Genomic DNA, 15002 nt, shown 5'->3' with positions numbered 1-15002 from the left:
TACAACAGACGGGACGCTTTTGTTGCAACAGTGTCTACGTGCCGAGACCAATTCAAAGTTGATAAAACAGATTTGCGAGTTTCATATAGGGTGTATGAAGTTGCTAGCTGATTTTTCTTATTTGTTACCTGTACACGGAGGCACTTCTTTGTATTCAAGGTCATTTTTCATCGGTCAGATTAACTAGCGACAGTGTCGAGGTCTGTCTTCAAGATTTGCGCATCATGTACATTCATAACGGGAAGATATAACACACAGTCATCCATGCAAAGTCTACCGGTGCGCTTAAGATCAGCCGGCAAGTCATTCATAAAGATAAAGAATAACAGGGGCCCAAGGACTGACCTTTGTGGTACACCTGATAACACTGCAGCGCGTGAGGACGATACACCGCTGACAACACGTGGTTCGCGCATGTGTAGGCAGTCGCGATCTAGTCGCGAATAATTTTTTCAACCGGTTGATCAGTGCCGTGTTGAAAAGGGTCCTATTCGTGTTCAAATAACCCGCCTGATGTCACAACAGAAAACAATTCAAGCATGCTTAGAGATGGAAGTGACTAAAGCCAAAAGCTTATAGCCAAGACAGACAGGGTAATGGCTACCATTAATACAAATTTACACGGTATAAAAATCGGCGAACGGGCATTCGCACCGTTTGGCCATTGTATAAACTATCTATTGCGTACGTAAACCGCGATTAGTCAGTGTCTCCTCCAATTACGGCGATTGCATATGATCGTGATTCAATGAAGAGTGCGAATGACGAACGCGGTGCAAAGCGTTTCGCCAGCATCAGCGCCATAATAATTACCTGCTTAGCTCATTTGAAATATCTGTGATCAGGCCGACGAGCATATTGATCATATTTTTGGCATTATGGTATTATTATTATTATTATTATTATTATTATTATTATTATTATTATTATTATTATTATTATTATTATTATTATTATTATTATTATTTGACCTCAGTAAGGCGTTTGATGTGGTGAACCATCAGTTATTAATTAACAAGCTTGCTAAGTCCGGTGTAGACGCAAGCCTTGTTGCCTTGTTGCCCAACTATCTCCTTGACCGGTCCTTTTATGTAGATGTTAACTACAAAAAGTCTAGTGTTTACCCTGCAACAAGTGGTGTACCCCAGGGTTCCGTGCTGGGTCCATTATTGTTTTCTGTCTTTATCAATGATGTTTCAACAGTGTTAACAAACTCTTCTTTTCTTCTCTATGCTGATGATGTCAAACTATTTAGGCACATTAGCGGTGTTCAGGACTGCTGTGCCTTGCAGAGGGATGTGTCGGAATTATCGGTCTGGTGCAGGAAAAACTGCCTAATTTTAAACCCCACTAAAACAAAGGTTGTCACCTACAGCCGGAAAACCCACCGTCTGCTGTTTTCCTACAGTATTGAGGGAGCTCCTCTGCAAAGGGTTGATGAGATTAGGGACCTAGGGGTGCTTTTCGACAGTACCCTCTCTTTTTCTCCTCATATTAGGCTCATCACCCGGCGAGCACTCCGAAGCCTTGGAAATGTGTGTCGGATTACAAAGGAATTCTCTTCTCCAGATCCATTTCTAATGCTATACAATGCAACATGTATACCACAGTTAGAATATGCTTCTGTTGCCTGGAACGGCATCTCCAAATCTAGTAGTGAATTAATAGAACGTGTGCAGAAGAAGTTTTTATCCATATTTAAGCACCGTCATCACAATCAGAGTTTTCATCCTGATTCTGACTTACCCATAGTCCCTTCCATCCCTTCCTTGAACTGCAGACGTATGCGTGCAGACCTTACATTTCTTCACAAAATTGTTCATGGCGACCTTTCTTGCGCAGACCTGCTTAACTGTTTAGATTTGAGTGTACCACAAAAGCCCACCAGGTCGCATCGCCCGTTCTTGACCGCTGCGCGCAACTCCAATCATTCTCCTGTGCGCAGAATACAGAATTGTTACAACCGCTTCTTTGAACGCCTTGACATCTTTCAGAAATCCTTTACAATTTACCGTACAGCGCTGTTGAATACAGTATGTTAAACACCTATGATATGTCTGTCGCTCTTTTTTTTTTTTTTCTGGAATTTGGTTTCTCTGCGGTTGTGTCTATCCAACTGATAGTTGCCTATTTTTGAAACTGTTTACTGTCATTTGTTCATATTATAATTTGTCTCTACACTCCGTTGTTTTTGTTGTATTACTGTCAAACTTTGTTGCTCTGCCTGTCGTGTGGCCTTTACGACAGGCAGAGCAACATAGGCATCTTCTTCTATTATTTTTCACCTGTACCCAGGCTCCGCCTGTGCTGTATTTGTCATTTTAACTATTTCAATTTGTGTGTCTTGTCGCTTGTTTGTTTCTTGCTATATGTTTCTTGTATTTTGTTTTCATGAAACTACCCGTGCGCCAGCACTCAGGCCTCTGGCTGTTCCTGGGCACGTAAATAAACATGATTGATTGATTGATTGATTATTATTATTATTATTATTATTATCTTACCTGCTGAATATAATCTCAAGCTCACATCTATTGAAAATGTTTCCAATTCACACTCCAACCATAAGCTAATTATACTTGGGGACTTCAACACCCCAGGTATTCACTGGAACAGTCTTTCATTTCAGCATAAAAACCATTACGCAGCGCAGAAATGCACCATGTTATTAGATTTTCAATCATTCACCTCCTTGCAGCAGTTCTGCCACATAGAAAACTTCTGTGGTAATGTCCTAGATGTGTGCTTCTCGAACTTGAAAAACGTACAAGTGTGTGCCTCCGAAATATCTCTTGTACGCCCCGACAAGTTTCACCCCCCTCTTATTGTCTCTATCTCTGTCGCTGCCCAGCATTGCTATGGTGGTGTTGACGATTGTGCAGTCCCGCGATATGCTTTCAAGCGTGGAGATTATGTTGGGCTCTATCACTTTTATTCATCTGCTGAATGGTCTAGTGTTTTTGATGTCAATGATGTTGACGAACAGGTTCGACGTTTTACCGAAATTGTCAGGAGTGGCATGGAAAAGTACATCCCTTTTTATAAGCCTGTTCATTCCAAATTTCCCCACTGGTTCTCTAAAGAACTTCGAAGTTCGCTTAAACTTAAGGACAGTGCCCACAAAAAGGCCAAGCGGTCTGGGCTTGACAAGTGGAAAGCGGATTTTAGTCGGTATCGCTCACTTTGTAAAAGCCTCTACCGGCGTGACCACCAGCTCTATATAGAGTCGTTAGAGGCTTCTGCGTCTCAGAAACCGGCTGACTTCTGGAGGTATGTACGCGGCCGTTCTAAGGCGTCTAAAGAACACATTAGTCTGATTAATTCCGATGGGGAACAGGTTGAGGATGTCGCCACGAGCTTTGCTCAGTACTTTCATTCTGTCTTTCAACTGCCAGATGGTCCCGACGAACGCCTATCGTTTAATAATATGTCTAATTTTAGTACACTTATGTTCGATGAAAAACTTGTCAATGATAGCCTTAAACGGATGAAACCGTCATTTTCCTGTGGTGCAGACGGAATTCCAGCAGCCCTCATGAAGGCTTACGGCAACATTTTTGTGCCTGTCTTAACTTCCATTTATAATAACTGTTTGCTTTTCGGTAAATTTCCTCGTGCATGGAAGATTGCTCGAATTTTTCCAATATTTAAGTCTGGTGATAAGTCAGCCGTTACCAACTATCGCCCAATCTCACTCCTTTGTGTCGCCTCAAAACTCTTTGAGTCAGCTCTGCACAACATTCTTGCTGCCTGCGTCAAGAACGTTCTGATACCAAATCAGCACGGCTTTTTCTCGGGTCGATCGACGGTTACAAATCTTGCAAGCTTCATGACTCAGGCTTCGGCTGCAGTTTGTGAAAACGGCCAGTTGGATGTAATTTATTTTGACCTCAGTAAGGCGTTTGATGTAGTGAACCATAAATTATTAATTAACAAGCTTACTATCTCCGGTGTTGATGCAAGTCTTGTTGCCTTGTTGTCCAACTATCTCCTTGACCGGTCCTTTTACGTAGATGTAAACTTCAAAAGGTCTAGTGTTTACACTGCAACGAGTGGTGTACCTCAGGGTTCTGTGCTGGGTCCACTATTGTTTTCTATCTTTATCAATGATGTGTCAACAGTATTAGCAAAATCTTCATTTCTTCTCTATGCTGATGATGTCAAACTATTTAGGCACATTAGCAGTTTTCAGGACTGCTGTGCCTTGCAGAGGGATGTGTCGGAATTATCGGTCTGGTGCAGCAAAAACTGTCTAATTTTAAATCCAGCTAAAACAAAGGTTGTCACGTACAGCCGGAAAACCCATCGTCTACTGTTTTCCTACAGTATAGCGGGAGCTCCGTTGCAAAGGGTTGAGGAGATTAGGGACCTCGGGGTTCTTTTCGACAGTACCCTCTCTTTTTCTTCTCATATTAGGCTCATCACCCGGCGAGCACTCCGAAGTCTTGGAAATGTGTGTCGGATTACAAAGGAATTCTCTTCTCCAGATCCATTTCTAATGCTATACAATGCAATATGTATCCCCCAGTTAGAATATGCTTCTGTTGCCTGGAACGGCATCTCCAAATCTAGTAGTGAATTAATAGAACGTGTGCAGAAGAAGTTTTTATCCATATTTAAGCACCGTCATCACAATCACAGTTCGGGTCCTGATTCTGACTTACCCATAGTTCCTTCCATTCCTTCGTTGACCTGCAGACGTATGCGTGCAGACCTTACATTTCTTCACAAAATTGTTCATGGTGACCTTTCTTGCGCAGACCTGCTTAACTGTTTAGAGTTTAGTGTTCCACAGAGGCCCACCAGGTCGCATCGCCCTTTCTTGACCGCTGCGCGCAACTCCAATCATTCTCCTGTGCGCAGAATACAGAATTGCTACAACCGCTTCTCTGAACGCCTTGACATCTTTCAAAGCTCCTTTACAATTTACCGTACTGCTTTGTTGAACACAGTATGTTAAACATCTATGATATCTCTGTCGTTCGTTTTTCTTTTTTTTATTGCTGAAATTTGGTTTCTCTGTGGTTCTGTTTAACCACTATAGTTGCCTGTTTTTGAAACTGTTTACTTATCATGGTTGTCTTATCATTTGTCTCTATACTTTGTCATTGTTCTTGTCGTCTTACTGTTAAACTTTGTTCTCTGCTTGTTGTGTATTCATTATAATAAGCTGAGCCACAAAGGCATCTTCTTTTTCTTTTTTACCTGTACCCAGGCTCCGCCTGTGCTTTATTTCTGTAATTTTCGCTACTTCAATTTGTGTGTGTTGTCGCTTGTTTATTTCTTTCAATATGTTTCTTGTATTTTGTTTTCATGTAACTATCCGTGCGCCAGCACCCAGGCCTCTGGCTGTTCCTGGGCACGTAAATAAACATGATTGATTGATTGATTGATTGATTGATTATTATTATTATTATTATTATTATTATTATTATTATTATTATTATTATTATTATTATTATTATTATTATTATTATATTATTATTATTATATTATTATTATATTATTATTATTATTATTATGTTTGGTCATTTCCTTTCTAAACAAACGCATCCGATTAATTCATCAATTAAATAATTAAAGCCACCCGATTAATCGGATTAAAATTCTAACCGACGCCAAGCCCTAATGGAAATACGGAATTCACACGGAGTATTAATACGCACCCAGGCATAACTAATGTAGATAATATTTTCAAAAACAAAAGAATCGAAAGATTTCTGAGAACAGAAACGTTTAACACAGTTTTCGTGTTTTTGTCTTAATTAAAGAGTGAAATACCGCACCATATGTTTTCTGCATGTTTCCATATACTTCGTATACGCCTCGAGCTTCGCGATCGCTGCGCCGCCTGCCGCCGCTTCTCCGCGGCGTTGACGGGATTTGCGCTGCGTGACTGATAGGGGCTCGTGCAGTGTTTTGGTTCTATTTCGCGTCTTTTCGCCTTTCCGCGCCCTAAAAAAACTTGTTATGGTGACGACTATAGGCAAAGAGGACGTCTAGGTCACTTAAAAAGCAGCTGCGTCTTCGTAGAGTACGCGATCGCCTGCAGGAGCTACCCGGGGACGCGGTTCTGCGCTCTTCGTCGCCGTTCTTCTGGGCGTCGGCGACGGCAGCAACATATCACCCATGTCACCTCCAAAACATCAGGCACAAATAAATTCTACTTACGCCTCGTTTAGACCTGATACTGGCACAATGAGAGGTTGGCTTCATTTTGCAGCGTGGACAACGAATGCGCGGCTTCGTTTCGCATATATACGCCGCAGAAAAATATGTTTCGGAGATGTGATTACCCAATCCCGGACAATAATATGCCTTGTATAAGAATATAAACCATGCGAAAATGTAAAGTATATTCCAAGCCTGTGCGTCGTTAAATATGTGCCCACACACGCCATATAGCAAGAACCAAGGAAATGAAACCACAGAAAAATAAATGCTGTGCCAATGCGGAATATAGAAACATAATAGCTCTAACGGAAATGAAAAAAAAAAAAAACAGTGCAGCTTCTGGCATGCTAAAGACGTTCGTCTAAACTTAAGCCAGGTAGGTTTCACTAGACCAACTATACGCGAAATGCACTGCTATTTCGCGAGAAGTCGGTGGGGGGGCGGGGAGGGGGACGCCGTGTACAAATGCGGAGCGGAATCAAGCAATGAACGTTTTAGTGATCTCATACATAAATCTCGCGTTCACTTTCCTTTTGTTTTTCTATATCAACGAAGAGCTGATCGTACGGCGGACGCATTTTTGGAAGTATACAGGGTAAGCTGTTCAACAAGCCATGAAATGTGTCGTTGGAAGAGTGTGGTATGTGATAAGGCCCTCTGATTTCAGTTTCTGGTTTATTCTGCATGCTCCCTGTGCCATATGACGATATTTCGAAGAAGCATTTAGTCGCAGACGCGGATTATATTGTAAGCCCGTCTCCGCGCTGCTCGCAGAGGATATATGTAGCAGATGAAGGTCTGCGGGCGCGCACCTCACGACAAGACGACTCTGTCGTGTGCTGATCGCCGAGCATAATTATGCATTGTCCATCGTACTTTTGTTGAATATTCCCGAGATTAACACAGACTGGCTTTTAAATGGTGGTGATAAATATCTGAGGTATAATATTGGCAAACGTAACTGGTGTGCTGTCAGGTATGAGTGCTCCGCTGATTATGTAAGTGCACAAAACCGATTTAAATCGTAGTGTATAGCCGTAGCATGAACATCTGAGGAACCGGTGGTTACGGAGACACGGCTAGTAAATTTAGGTCAGTGTAACTACAATCGGCTCCATCATACGCCGATTCCGCGACGTTGGCCTGTGACACACACCTGGCGCTTATACAGACCGAAAATACCGCACTAAGATCGCGTCGGAAACATTTACACTCTCGTAAACACACCCCATTTGCGAACAGAGTGACTGCTCCACACAAACATGAATTTCAAACGCCCGCAAACGGTAAATCTTCGTCGTGAACGTGCAGCAAAAGCAGCGGCGGCACTGGGGAGCGGGGCGCGGACTCCCGCGCCTGCTTTCGAAACGGGCCGCTAGGGGGATTTCAGTGGCGCCCCTACAGGCCGCGCTCGAGGCGTATACACAGTATTCATACGGACCATGATTTGGCGTTCCTGACAGCCTTACAAGTTAAAAACGGTGTCAAAAATTTCCAAAGCAACCCTGTACTTTTTTATATATCGTGTGTTGCGGAAACATATCCCTGTTTCTATTCGGGCTGTGTGTCAGTAAATGCAAGAATTTCGTGTTTCCATAATTCCGTATATATGGCACGCTTCAGAAGGGTGGTGACGTCAGACATTTTTTCATGGATGGCTCAATTCATGTGACGGAGCGCTCAGCATTATTTATAGGACTTTGAAGAATAGCCGTCCCGCATCCCTCTGCCGGCAACATACTATTCCCCAAAAGGACACTGGATCGCTAGGGCGGACATCTTGAACTTTTTGAAGGACACAAATCTCTGTGACAGTTATTGATTGGCTGTGAACGGTTTTAAAAGGTGCCACTCGTACGGAGCAATTACCAGCACGTGCCTGGAAAGGCTAGGTCACTCACTCACTCACTCACTCACTCACTCACTCACTCACTCACTCACTCACTCACTCACTCACTCACTCACTCACTCACTCACTCACTCACTCACTCACTCACTCACTCACTCACTCAACTAACAGGCCTAGCTTTCCACGTTAATAAGGAGGTCGATATTCGATTCGATTCAAAAATTTTGTTCGTGCTGTGCCATCGAGGTCCGGTTCAGAATTCCTGTGGCAAACTATTTGGCGTTGTACTGCGAATTAACGCTTGTGTATTTTATCTGAAGTAAGTCATGTGTTCGTTTGCACTACTTCTGCGAACGTACAGCGCTAAGTCTACGAACGCCCGTGTGTCGACACTTCGGCGCACGTTAAAGACCCCCAGGTGCGTCAAAATATTACGTATACCCCTCCACTAAGGCGCACCTCATACCCCAGGGTTAGCTTCAGCCCGTAACCCACCTTCGCCACCCCCCCCTCCCCAAGTTTGTTCTACGCCTGCGAAGAATGGTTCAACTTAACTTCAGATTAGCTAGCAAACAGAATTTGTGTGCTTGAGGTTAGGGTGAGGTCGATTTTCGGGTGAGGTTGAGGTGTGGTTGCGAAACTGATTTGCATTCGTGGAAATGCTAAACAGTTCCGAAGATAGATAGGTTGTTTGCTGATTTCAGCTGCTGACAGCCCCACCCCCTCCCCCTTGGCGGAGGCGTAGGGGGGGAGGGGACTTCAGACTTTGGGACTTCAGACCCCCCCCCCCCCCCCCCCTTACCCTTCTCTCCGAAACTTTGTCGCGCTATCATGCACGGGGACCAAGGCAACCCCCGGCGCCGGAAACTATCCTAGGAGTTTGCCAAAGCGTACCTACTCCCCCTTGGTGGCCTGTTTCCCTCCTAGCAGGCCTCGCTACTATGCGGGCCCTTCTTCCACGGGGGTGTTATGCGAGCGAGCGCTCCGCGACGCGACGGAGAGACGCTGCTCAGGACAAACTACGACCGATTCGCGGGCGAAACTGCAAGCCTAGCTGCCTTAATACCTCCATGTCAGCAGGGCCGCCGCCGGAAGCCAGCGCGCTAACGACATCGGAATTCGTCTCCACTCCCCCCCATGGTGCCAGTTTACCTGCCAATTTGCTGCTGCGGCGCCGTTTGTGCGGCAAAACGATCTATCGCCACAGCGACAAAAATAGGTCGTTTTGCCACACGAGCGGCGCCGCAGCAGCGAATTCGCAGGCAAGTTCGTACCATCTAGAACGGGCTTTCTGTATAAATTTACACATTGTTGCCAGTGATACTTTTGTTGAAATGATCAAAACATAATCTTCTCGCTTTTTCACCACAACTGTACATTCTGACATATTTTTCGCGTGAATAATATTGGTGTAATTATCCGCGGTAAGCGGCAGTTGACAAGCTGTTCCTACGAAATATATTGGAATGAAAGACAGCAGTGTTAAGATTTGTCCGCGTGTGGGCAAAAAAGAAAAATAAAAGATAGAAAAAAATTAAAAAGGGAAAAAAAATTAAAAAGAAAATAAGTTTGAATAAATCTAATGTAACGAGGGACCCACCGCGGTGGCTCAGTGGCTAAGGCGTTGCACTGCTGAGAACCACGAGGTCGCGGGTTCGATTCCCGGCCGCGGCGGCCGCTTTTTTGATGGAGGCGAAAAGCAAAAACGCCCGTGTGTACGAGATTTCGGCGCACGCTACAGGTACCCACGTGGTCAAAATTAATCCGGAGCCCTCCACTACGGCACGCCTCATCGCCTGCGTTGCGTCGACGCGTTAAATCCTGCAATAAATCAATCATCATTAAAGTAACGAGGAGTCAGCATGCCAAAAACGTGCTCTTCAGCTTAGGAAACAAAACCCTAGAAGAAGTAAAAGAATAATAACTAACTCGGGAGGATGGTTAGTGCTGACCCCAACCACGAGAGAGAAATCCGGCGAAGAATAGGTGTCGGTTGGAAAGCACTCGGCAACCACTCCCAAATAGTGAAAAGTAAGCTACCTATGTCACTCAAAAGAAGAATCTACAATCAGTACAGACTGTCCGTTATGACACACGGAGCTGAAACTTGGCGCCTTACTAAACAACTAGAAAACAAACTTAGGTCGGCTCAACGGACCATGGAACGAATAAGATTAGGAGCAACCCTCAGGGACAGGAAACGAGCGACCTGGAATAGGGAAAGAACTGAAGTAGACGATATCATAGCTGAAATAAATAAAAAATCCCGGGCCATCTCCACTAACGTTAAACATGGGGTGGGGCGAAGCATGCAGTGTATAACTGTATTCTTGGCGCCTTGGCATTTTTGCCAACGGAGATGAAACCATTGGGGGGGCAGAAGTATACAGCTTTGCTGCAAAAGCCTCTTGTCTTTGAAGCACGAAGCTCTCTAGTGCGAGGCGAAAACAAGTGTCCCGGTGTTTTTTTTTTTTAGTACCCGTTACGTTCTAGCGCGAGGTGTACACGAGTTTCCCGGTATTTTAGTACCATGACCACATTAGACAAACGACGATTACGACGACGACGACGACGACGACGACAGGAGACGCCAACAGCCCCAGCCCATAAGGGGCTTCGCCCCTAAAAGAAATGGAGTTCGGCTGGCCGTGTAGTGAGACGAACCGACAACCGGTGGACTAAAGCTTGACTTTGGGCTAGTTAGGTACACATGCCACCTTAGGAAACAGCGCGAAAAACTTGGACAAAGAGAGGGCAAACAGACACGAGCGCTGACGAGCAGCTGGTGAAATTTTATGAGAGTTGGCAATAAATAGAAGAAGGAAACAGCGTAATCATACGCCAGTGCGAGAAAGAAAAGCGAGATAAACAAAGCTTGAAAAGCGGCGTCGGCTATAAAATGCGATAAAACACACAAACATTCTTTTCATCTGGCCAGATACGCAATCTCCCGCTCAAATAGTGCTACGGAAAGCGAACTCGCGCATCATTCCCCCCTACCCGCCGCGGTGGCTCAGTGGCTAAGGCGTTGGGCTGCTGAGCACGAGGTCGCGGGTTCGATTCCCGGCCGCGGCGGCCGCTTTTCTGATGGAGGCGAAAAGCAAAAACGCCCGTGTGTACGAGATTTCGGCGCACGTTAAAGATCCCCAGGTGGTCAAAATTAATCCGGAGCCCTCCACGACAGCGCGCCTCATCGCCTGCGCTGATTCGGCGCGTTAAGCCCTATCATCAATCATACCCCCTTAATGCTTATAACTGAAGCTTCAAAGATTTTTATGCACAACAACAGTGGACGACTATGTGGTAACAGAGTAGATACCAAGAGATGGGTCTAGAAGAAGGGGAAGGCCAATAACACGATGGAGGGATGAAATTAAAAAATTCGGGAGTAAAGTGTGGACTCAAGCAGCGCAGGACAGGAGCGGTTGGAGGTGAATGGGAGAGGCCTTCGTCCTGCAGTGCACCTGGGTAGGATGACGACGGCGATAATGATGATGATTGGATTAAAAGTGACCTTAGAATAAATCGCCCACCCACAAGTTGTTTGTTTCGTGCTTTATAATTTTCGCTCCGTGCTTTGTGAGTTCTAGATGAACTAGTTCGTTACTTCGATGTTTTTACATCCATGTTTCATCCTTCCATGTTTGCTAAGCATATATGTTTATATTTGTTCTACACTTTCATATTTCTTTAAGTGCTATTTCTTCTGATGTAGACAATACAGCAAATTCCAAGCAGTGATAGCAAATCTGTCACAATTCTCGTAACATGCGAATATTTTTTTTATGAAATATTTCATTTTCCTTGGTCTTCACAGTTAATAGTTATGCATTTTTAATTAATAGTTGTAAAGTTTCAGTTAATAGTTCCAGTTAATAGTAACTTATACTAGGAGTTAATAGTTATGTCTTTAATACATATTTTCAATCCCTTGAAAAATCATGTAGAGGAGGTCGAGGGGCAATCTCAACCCCCCCCCCCCCCCTTATCAGCAAAATTTCTGGTTACGCCCCTGCCCCTTGGTGCGTGCCTCTGCCTGTGTCTGTCGTTCAAGGTAGGCTACAGCGAGTATCACCCCGACCCGACCCACACAGCTGAGCTTTAAACCATCCTCAAGCAATTCAGAGAACAGTGATCTGCGCTGATGCAAGTTGTCACTGAGGCATGCACGTTCTCGTTCCTGCTTTCATCTCTTACTAAACGCAATAAAAATCCTCGGTAAACGCAAACAGCGAAGGGGGGGGGGGGGGGGGGGGGGGGGACCGTTTAAATATAGGCGCTTCGCGCCGACGAAGGCCATGCGGCCGGTGGCGCCCCCGTCGGCGGTGTTGGCGCGTGGTGCCGCGTGATCCGCGAATCAACTGCGAGCGAGCTCCGCGTTCTGTCACTTTTATTTACGCACCACTCCTCCTCCCGGTCCCGGCAGAAACGCGGCGGCGGCGAAGAATGCCAGCCGGCCAAGGTGGCAACCGGCTAGGTTGCCGCGCGTAACTAAATTAAGCGCTGAATGATTAGATCAGCGAGGCGTCACGGGCAGACTGGCCGCAAGAGCAGTCCTCCTCCCTCGTCCGTCGGAGGCAGGACTTCACCTGCGCTAATGGCGTGATGGCGAAAAAAGTTTTCCAACGCGCGTAGAAATCACCGCTGGTCGAGTATTTTTCGCCGATTAATAGGGGCGCGTATAAATCTCGGCGAGCGGAATCCGGATACGCGAGGGTTACAGCCGGAGCTCGTGCCGGGCGGGCGTGATTTATGCCGGCATTGTGCGCCGGTGGTGCCGCCGGTGGGGGGGCGGCGGCTTCCCCGGAAGGGCCCAAATTTACGACAAGCTGAAATTCCATCCGGGGGCTTCGTCGAGACCCGGAGGTCTGACACGGCTGGGAATTCTTCGTGGTCGACGAGGAGGAACCTTGGGTGCGATTAATAATTACGTATTACGATCCCAGGGATCGAACAGCGCCGGCTCGGCCTTTCTGGCCCTGTTGCTTCTGCGGCCGTATCGGCGGCACTCGTGCTGTGTGCTTGGCGTTTCATCATCCGGGCCTGACTGCTGCCCCGTTGCCCCCGCTACGCGTGTACGCCTCCTCACCGTGCTGTTTTCCTTTCGTTCTCTCGAGCCTCGCGTATTGATCTAGGATGGCTTTTAATACCTGCTGAGAGGCCCGCAGGTTCGTTCTTTGGCCAGCGCTTCGATGCATGCACGTTCGTCCACCAACCTGAAGGGCGCTGCAGAGGTTTTGTCTTTCACGTTGATTACAGAGGCTTGTAATCAACTTAGTCGCAGCGGGCAGCTGTTCCTCTTGCAGAACCAATAATTTGCGCGGAGCTATCGATGGTGACTCGGAGCTGGCTGCACCAAATGAGCCTGCATGGATTGACATCTGGACTTGGTTTTTGTGCGGCTGGCTCCCCTTGGAAGAGTGGAGAATGCCGACAGGCTTCTTCGCGAGCTCTGTATCCGTCGTTTCAGCCGCTCTGTCACCCGGCAGAACACCGGTAGATTTATGCAGCGAACGGCGTCCCACGCGCATAACATCTGCGCAGGGAAGAATTACATGCGAACACATTCGAAATTTTTAGCATCGACAATTGTGCCAGTTTCACCAAGAATTATTCCTGGACCAATATAAGTGTCATTTTGAAGTTTCTAATTAGCCGATGTATAATACGTTGGTTTTTGGACTGCGCTTTGCGTGCTTCAGAAAACCTGATAACTGCCTTTAGTGCCTCAGATAAACATTATTGTTGGTAGAAAACTGTTTCTGGAGGAACAGTTAACTTGAATTATCCAATCATAATCATTTGGTTCTCATTGTAGCTACTATTGAACGCGTTAGTCGAAGCCGGAGTAACAGTGTTCCCTCGCTCGCTTAGATGTCCCACCGGTGTCCCCTTCTTAATTCCATCTGGTTCTATCCGCGCATCTGTCAAGCATCTGACCCGTATTGCGGAGCGGGAACCGCCCTTTCATTATAATTCCAGTTCAGGATGGTGGGATCTGCCACAAATCCATTTCTTTCAATTACTCTCGAACTGCAGAAAATTAGCTCATTATCTCTCCGAGTATGGCCGAAAAGGGAAATTACATTCCTCAGCGTAAAGAGCTGGCTCTGACGGTTATCCATTGAGTTAACGACAACGGAACCAGGAGCTGACGTTATCACACGCACTGAGAATTGAAAAATTATGCCAAACACGTCACCAAAGTCCAGAAATGGCAGCAAAAAGAGTTTGAGAAGTATATATCTCGCAGAGATATTTCATGCGATCCAGCTTAAAATGCTCGTAACAAACGCAAAAATACATCATCATCATCATCGTCGTCGTCTTCGTCGTCGTCGTCGTCCAGTCGCCATTCTTTGCCTCCGAATTTCCTTTTTGCGTCCCTCACACTAATTTTTTTTACGCCCTTTTAGGCCGAAAAGGGTGCAAAAATTTTGTCCCATGGCGCACACCGTTAAAAGGTGTTTTGGCTCAAAAAGGCTGTGAGAATAAGAAAAAGGTTTTCTTGGGAACACCCTATAAAGGATACGGGCCGCGGTGGCTGAGTGGTTAAGGCGTTTTGCTGCTGAGCACGAGGACGCGGGTTCGATTCCCGGCCGCGGCGGCCGCTTTTCTAATGGAGGCGAAAAGCAACAACACCCGTGTGTACAAGATTTCGGCGCACGTAAAGGATCCCCAGGTGGTCCAAATTAATCCGGAGCCCTCCGCCACGGCGCGCCTCATCGCCTGCGTTGCGTCGGCGCATTAAACGCTGCAGTCAATCTAAATAAAAAGGGTGTGGGGGGCGCAGCTACACGTGACAATGTGGATCGGCTGAGCGCTCAGCATGACATGCAGACGCATTCAACACACACAAGTAACACTTCGACCACAAATGAATTGAGCAAGAAAACCAGCGGGATGCACGGGGAGAGCCAGTACATAGTTATTTAAAAGCAGATCTGCTCTTCTTACTTTTATAGGAAGGAGAGGAAAGTCT

At 46.0% G+C, this 15002-nt stretch overlaps 1 long non-coding RNA gene and 1 other non-coding gene across 2 annotated transcripts in view; both read left to right on the top strand.

Moving 5' to 3' along the window:
- LOC144171421 (uncharacterized) overlaps window positions 1-15002 on the top strand; it is a 293332-nt gene that overhangs the window by 158635 nt on the left and 119695 nt on the right. The gene's annotated exons all lie outside the window — the stretch shown is intronic.
- On the top strand, window positions 14555-14627 carry Trnas-gcu (transfer RNA serine (anticodon GCU)). Its single transcript has one exon. It is a non-coding gene; the product is annotated as a tRNA-Ser (tRNA).

Source organism: Haemaphysalis longicornis, unplaced genomic scaffold, assembly GCF_048455015.1.
Source record: "Haemaphysalis longicornis isolate Haplotype H1 unplaced genomic scaffold, Haemaphysalis longicornis Haplotype H1 scaffold_1, whole genome shotgun sequence".
Lineage (NCBI taxonomy): Eukaryota > Metazoa > Arthropoda > Arachnida > Ixodida > Ixodidae > Haemaphysalis > Haemaphysalis longicornis.
This window is presented reverse-complemented; position numbering and strand designations above follow the sequence as displayed.